Genomic DNA, 8,515 nt, shown 5'->3' with positions numbered 1-8,515 from the left:
TACTAACACAACTATCACAATACTAATACATGTATATCCACAGTACTAACACAACTATCACAATACTAATACATGTATATCCACAGCACTAACACAACTATCACAATACTTATACATGTATATCCACAGTACTTATCACTGTTGGTGAGAACCTAATAATACAGGACCCTCACTGTAAAACAGAACTGACTTAAGGTGATATATTAGACATATATCAATCCAGCTGGTGACCCCGATGGCTGTGACTTCTGTAGACAAGATACCAGTGACACTGTTGGAGATTATTTATATGGCAACTTATTTGAGCAGCAGACAGATTGCGGTTAATGTGGTATGTTTTTGATACAAATTCATAATTGGCCATACATCCAAGTCTTTGCTTGACAGAGGAATTAAGAATCCCTGTTCCACTACAGGCAAAACACAAGAGATCTAGAATTCCAGTGTAGTTCTTCTTAAATAAAGTTACCTCCCCTTAATGTCAGTTTGGGTATAACTGTAGGGTGACAGAGACTGGGTACTATCACTGACTATTTAGCACATTTGGTTTGAGTGACATTGTAAAAAGGTCCATGGAGCGTTAAAATCCTATTCTGACCCAATTGCATTTTTCACACTCAGAACACCTCCGTTAATTTTTTTTTTTAAATTCATTATTTTTTCATACGAGTTTTGTAAATCATATTTTTCAGAAACTCTATATCAAAGCTGTTGTCATGACAGAAAAAAGGTTCCAATGCAATTTAATTTACAATTTTGGGCAGTGTTATTGGGATCCTCAGCCTTCCCTATGGCAGGTATAGGTCCCTTTTATACACCAGCCATCCCTTTTAGTGCCAGCACACATGGATACTGACACTTATAGAGATCTGGGCAATGGGGGATGGGTTGGGAAACATGCGATGGATACTTTCAAAGATCTGCAACACAGGCCAAGCTAGGGTAATATGTTTTCACTAACTTCCTGCCAACTTTACGACAAACTTACGACCTGTTGTGTGCCATAAAAATCAATTAAGCTTAATTCTTGGAGAAATACCGAGGCATTCCTCATAGCCATAACATTTGAGACCATCAAACTTCCCCTGAAACAATATCTGACTACATCTTCAGGTTTAATGTCAAAATTTGTCACTTTTAATCAAATCCACTTCAGAGAATTTTTATAATCTTTGTTGTAAGGGTTAAAGTGGGATGGACTGTTAGCTACAACAAAACTTATACAAGTGCTTTTATCAGGTAATCCATATTAACAAGATGAACAATAAACCTTTGAGATTATGTCTCACAAATTGATTAGAACTTTTTTCTCTTCCACAACATTACCTTAAACCATACCGTAAGAAAACAGACTTTCTTTCTTTGAGGCAATGAAGGAACTTTCAGGCCAGTTTATTTGTAATCACCTAGAAATCAAGAACTGCACCTGTACTAATACAACTTTACCTATATACTGTATAGAATTGTAAGCTGTATAAGCATACTGTCATCTTAGATCTATAAATTTAGAAGTCTACCTTTATGTATCACTCCAACAAAGAATCTTCCCTATAGAAATCAACTTTAACATAACTGTCTCAGTCAATCAAAGGCAATTTAATGGTTGCTGCAAATCCTTAATACCAAATGTAAAAGTCACAACACCTGTAAATAACACATGTACACATACATAACACCTGTACTTATAACACAACTACAACTGTAAATAACACAACTACACCTGTACATAACACACCTATACCTGTACATAACACAACTACACCTGTACATCTGCACCTGTACATAACACAACTACACCTGTACAGAACACAACTACACCTGTACATAACACAACTACAACTGTACATAACACAACTACACCTGTACATAAAACAACTACATCTGTACATAACACAACTACACCTGTACATAAAACAACTACACCTGTACATAACACAACTACACCTTTACATAACACAACTACACCTGTACATAACACAACTCCACCTGTACATAACACAACTACACCTGTACAGAACACAACTACACCTGTACATAACACAACTACACCTGGACATAACACAACTACACCTGTAAATAACACAACTACACCTGTACATAACATACCTATACCTGTACATAACACAACTACACCTGTACATAAAACAACTACACCTGTACATAACACAACTACACCAGTACATAACACACCTATACCTGTACATAACACAACTACAACTGTAAATAACACATGTACACATACATAACACCTGTGCTTATAACACAACTACAACTGTAAATAACACAACTACACCTGTACATAACACAACGACACCTGTACATAACACAACTACACCTGTACAGAACACAACTACACCTGTACATAACACAACTACACTTGTAGATAACACAACTACATCTGTACATAACACAACCACACCTGTACATAACACAACTACACTTGTACATAACACAACTACAGCTGTACATAACACAACTACACCTGTACATAAAACAACTACACCTGTACATAACACAACTACACTTGTAGATAACACAACTACATCTGTACATAACACAACCACACCTGTACATAACACAACTACATCTGTACATAACACAACCACACCTGTACATAACACAACTACATCTGTACATAACACAACCACACCTGTACATAACACAACTACACTTGTACATAACACAACTACATCTGTACATAACACAACTACACCTGTACATAAAACAACTACACCTGTACATAACACAACTACACTTGTACATAACACAACTACAGCTGTACATAACACAACTACACCTGTACATAAAACAACTACACCTGTACATAACACAACTACACCAGTACATAACACACCTATACCTGTACATAACACAACTACAACTGTAAATAACACATGTACACATACATAACACAACTCCACAAGTACATAACACAATTACAGATGTACATAACACAATTACACCTGTACATAACACAACTACACCTGTGCATAACACAACTACACCTGTACATAACACAACTACACCTGTACTTAACACAACACCTGTAATCACCAGTGCATGGTGTAGTTTAGGAGAAAAGTTTGAGACACTAGTTGGTATGTACAGTAAATCATAACAGCACAAACACTTGCACCCACCTCCTATTAACATACCATTACACAGCGTCTACAGATGCTTCAGCGTATCTTTTGTTCACGCAGAAATGTCGTGCTGGGCAGAGTAGGAATTCTCATCATACAAAAATCATATCTCCTCTTAACATCAAAAAACAATCAAACCCCATCTCAAAGATATCTTCTTCAAGTGGGTGTTTCACAATGTGCATACATTTATATCTATATTAAGATGTTTATATTATGTACAACATTGCATATCTAAACAAGAGAACCATTCTGCGTAACAATGACACCCTTTATCCTGTGTTTGTTGTTCTGCCAGATTTCCTTTCCGCTATTGTTACACATGTTGATTCATGAAGCACCACGCCAAACATTGGTACAATTAACACAATTATGATACTTTCATTTGTGGCCCATTATCTTGAGTTTTGCTTCCATCTTTACAAGAACCATTGTTTTTAAGACTGACCTTTCCAACAAACATTACTACCTACAGTAGCTAATTAGCATGCTTTGATGTCTTTGTAAGAGCCAGCATTTTCCAAGACATGCTCATTTTCTGCCACCAAAACACAACTGCTAAAATGAAGGGTTTTTGTCTGGTTTTCAGAGCTTTAGGGGTTTTGTCTGGTTTTCAGAGCTTTAGGGGTTTTGTTTGGTTTTCAGAGCTTTAGGGGTTTTGTCTGGTTTTCAGAGCTTTCAGTTCAAAGACTTTTACCTAGCCATCCCCTCTAGATTCTAACTGCCAAACAATCTTTCAATACAACATACTGTTTTATGTTTTCAAACAAAGTTTTCACTTGTGATGATGTAAAATCTCTGTGAAAAAAATATTCTATGAATAATAACAATATTAAACAGTTCATATCAGGTATCCAACTCATAATTTGAGACAAAATACAGTTACCATAGCTATTTTTCAGTGATTACCACAATCAAGGACACAATTTACTGCACAGTAAAGCTTAAGGACCTTCACAGCTCTTTGTCACTCATTAAAATGACTCCAACAAAGAAATGGCCGATCTGCTCCTACATCTTTGCTGAGAGGGAGCGGAAACCACCACGCCCCTCAAAGCCTTGAGAATTGCTGACTTAGGGTAAAACTGCTCGGCCTGGTCCGTTATGTAACTGGTATAGAAGTACTTGTGGAATAGGCTCTCAGGATTTTTGTGAAGTGTAGAGAGACATGCACATGTTTGTACTTGTAAAACCTGGTTACTCACTCACATATAAAAAGTTCTCGTATCGTAGTGGTATCAGAAATGAATACAGTATCTATCCCCAATATCATGATAGTCGTCATTCATGCTTTTTATATTGATGAAGTAAATATCCTGTAACCTCTACCAATATGATACATTTCACAAACAAATATCTAAAATATGTTATCTCTTAAAAGTTAATGTAATAAAGTATAAAAAAATCCATAAAATTAGCAGTTTAATCAAATTTATTATTTTTGTGATTGAATAAACTCATTCACCACTGAAATTTCATAATAAGCTATTCCAACCTATGAACAGGAAGAGTTCAAATGTGTCTTCAGGGGTGAATGAGTTAAACCTGCATGAAAATCACTAAAAACACTGTAACTGAAGATTTTCTTTTATTTTTAGTCAACATCATATGATGTATACAGGGGATTAGGTCTAAATTCAAATAATGTTTACAGCAAATTATGCATCAGAATTAAATGACATCAAAATTTTGAAATAAATTACTTTCATGAAGTGATCACGACACAGTACTCACTGCCTTGCTTAGTATTTTTTTTCTGACAGTATAGCAAAAGTCTGTTATATCTATACATGAAACTGAAGATCAATGTCATTCTTTTGATGATGTAACAAAATATACTGTTCCAGTGAACAGACTCAGGTTTCACACTGGATCGACCAAGAGACCCATTTGGGATTATCTCCCTTGTCAATGATCTAACACTGTACCTGATCCAACTCAAGACACATGTAGGATTATCTCCCTTGACACTGATCTAACACTGTACAGGATCTAACTCAAAGACACAGGTGGGATTATCTCCCTTGTCAATGATCTAACACTGTACAGGATCCAACTCAAGGAACATGTAGGATTATCTCCCTTGTCACTGATCTAACACTGTACTGGACCTAACCCGAGACACATGTGGGATTATCTCCCTTGTCACTGATCGAACACTGTACATGTACAGGATCTAACTCAAGACACATGTAGGATTATCTCCCTTGTCACTGATCTAACACTGTACTGGACCTAACCCCAGACATGTGGGATTATCTCCCTTGTCACTGATCTAACACTGTACAGGATCTAACTCAAAACACATTTGGGATTGTATCCCTTATCACTGATCTAACACTGTACTGTATATACCCTAAAACACATGCAGAATTATCTCCCTTGTCACTGAACTGACACTATATGATTCTGGATCCTCCCCCAGACACATAGGGGATTATCTCCCTTGTCAGTGATCTATCACTATGCTGGATCTAACCCCAGTAACATTTAGGATTATCACCATTGTCACTGATCTAACATTTTACCAGATCTAACCCAAGATGCATGTGGATTTATCTCCCTTGTCACTGATCTACAGAACTCGCGATCGATCTGTAGTCCCAGACACAGGATTTTCTCCCTTGATCTAATATTGAGTTTGATCTAACCCCAGATATATGTGGGATTATTTGCTTGTCACAGATCTAATAAATAATTCCTTGCCACTTGACTAGTATATTGAATTCTTTGTCTTTCCTCCATATCTATTAATCCTCCATAAACTCCCCTGTCCCAACCCTTATAAACTGCTAACCTGTATATTTTTAGTTTTGAGGAAATCTGAATATTTTATTTCAAGGTGAATATCGTAAACAGAAAATAAATATTTTTTCCAAATGCTATTAGCTATTTTTCACTTGTATGGCAGCACTGACACAGAATAATAAATTTGTGAAAAGTATCAGTATTATTCCATACTTGTGAAATAGATAAGGTATCCAATAGATCTCTATTCTCAATATGACATATATTCTTTACAGAATTATTCTAATCGTGTCCTATTTCAGACACAAACTGTTATTATTGCTTTGTCCTATGGTATAACACATTCAGACTCATTATAATGTAATGACAGATGTTTACTCTATATTACAAATTGATTTGTTCTAATGTAATGGCAGATCTATATATCTATTTCATTTTGACTCATTTCAATGTTGTTAGATATATATATATTAGATATTGACTCATCATGTCTTAACTCATACCTAAATAGGTGGGTGGCAGTATGTCAGGTCTGTAGCAGTCAATCTGTCCCTTCTACAGCCTCTGTCTCTCTAAACAGACAGTTATACACACAAATATATTCATCTGTCAAACGGCTGTGACATCCCGCGTAAAAGTGAAATATTCCATTCCTTTATAAATGCATACATACACTAGTCATACAAAAGAAGGTGCTTTTTATATACAAATATCACATGAAGTCACATTTGCATAAGAGATTCCAAGAGTAGCGGCATAATTTTCACATTTCTTATGATAAACACATTTGCATATTCTTTGTAAGTATGAGATTGGTCAGTACGAAAATGGATTATACACCTGAACATCAAATCTGGCACACACCTGTACATCCCACCTTATATCTCACACACCTGTACCTCACACCTTATATCTCACACACCTGTACATCCCACCTTATATCTCACACACCTGTACATCCCACCTTATATCTCACACACCTGTACATCTCACCTTATATCTCACACACTTGTACCTCACACCTTTATTCTTACAAACCTGTACATCCCCCCACCTTATATCTCACACACCTGTACATCCCGCCTAATATCTCACACGCCTGTACATCCCACCTTATATCTCACACACCTGTACATCTCACCTTATATCTCACACACCTGTACCTCACACCTTTATTCTTACACACCTGTACATCCCCCCTTATATCTCACACACCTGTACATCCCGCCTTATATCTCACACACCTGTACATCACACCTTATATCTCACACACCTGTACATCCAACCTTATACCTCACACACCTGTACATTCTACCTAATATCTCACACACCTGTACCTCACACCTTATATCATACACACCTGTACATCCCACCTTATAACTCACACACCTGTACCTCACACCTTATATCTCACACACCTGTACATCCCACCACCTTATATCTCACACACCTGTCCCTCACCCCTTATATCATACACACCTGTACCTCCCACCTTTTTTCTTACACACCTGTACATCCCACCTTATATCTCACACACCTGTAAATCCCACCTTAAATCTCACACACCTGTACCTCACACCTTATATCTCACACACCTGTACATCCCACCTTATATCTCACACACCTGTAAATCCCACCTTAAATCTCACACACCTGTACCTCACCCCTTATATCATACACACCTGTACCTCCCACCTTATAACTCACACACCTGTACCTCACGCCTTATATCTCACACACCTGTACATCCCACCTTATATCTCACACACCTGTACATCCCACCTTTTATCTCACACACCTGTACCTCACACCTAATATCTCACACACCTGTACATCCCACCTTATATCTCACACACTTGTACATCCAACCTTATATCTCACACACCTGTACATCCAACCTTATATCTCACACACCTGTACATCTCACCTTATATCTCACACTTCTGTACATCCCACCTTATATCTCACACACCTGTACATCCCACCTTATGTTTCACACACCTGTACATCCTTCCCGATATTTTTCAGCACCTTGATTCATTCCTGATAAGGTCAAAACTACCTGTACTGAAAGTTTTAAAAGCTCAGGTGAATTTTAATATATGGATACCCCCTCCAACCCAAGGTTACCAAATAACACATCTTAATTCCTATTCTTGTAATTTTCCTTCTCCTTTACATGTACAATTACCTTCATTCTCCAAACTCTACTTCATCTGTCGGTCCTGGTTTTTTACCCTACCCTATAAAACTAATGGCTGTTTTATCTCGATTCTACCTGCAGGTATAATATACAAGTTTTGATAACAATCCCTATGAGCTTTCTCAGTTTTTGGATATAAACATTCAAGTGATACATTCCTAGGTTTCTAATAATCTTTTTGAAAAGAAAAATCAAGGCTACATGCACATTAATGTTAAACCCACACATCTGTATTAGTCTGTACAGGTGACTATACCGAAACACCTGTACTTATTGTCCAGTCTGTACAGGTGTCTACACTAAAACACCTGTACTAATTGTCTAGTCTGTACAGGTGTCTACACTAAAACACCTGTACTAATTGTCTAGTCTGTACAGGTGTCTACACTAAAACACCTGTACTAATTGTCTAGTCTGTACA

General features: G+C 36.9%; 1 protein-coding gene across 6 annotated transcripts in view; it reads right to left on the bottom strand.

Annotated features, from left to right (window-relative positions):
- Positions 1 to 8,515, bottom strand: part of LOC110443021 (zinc finger CCCH domain-containing protein 10-like) — a 138,277-nt gene that overhangs the window by 43,129 nt on the left and 86,633 nt on the right. The window contains exon 2 of one of the 6 annotated variants that reach the window (XM_021486968.1): positions 6,395 to 6,463. The exons of the other annotated variants lie outside the window; for them this stretch is intronic. The gene's annotated coding sequence lies outside the window, so the exon portion shown is untranslated. The remainder of the gene's footprint in view (positions 1 to 6,394; positions 6,464 to 8,515) is intronic. 6 annotated transcript variants of the gene reach the window in all.

This window comes from Mizuhopecten yessoensis, unplaced genomic scaffold, assembly GCF_002113885.1.
Source record: "Mizuhopecten yessoensis strain PY_sf001 unplaced genomic scaffold, ASM211388v2 scaffold716321, whole genome shotgun sequence".
NCBI lineage: Eukaryota > Metazoa > Mollusca > Bivalvia > Pectinida > Pectinidae > Mizuhopecten > Mizuhopecten yessoensis.
The sequence above is the reverse complement of the archived record's forward strand: the minus strand, read 5'-3'. Positions and strand labels throughout refer to the sequence as shown.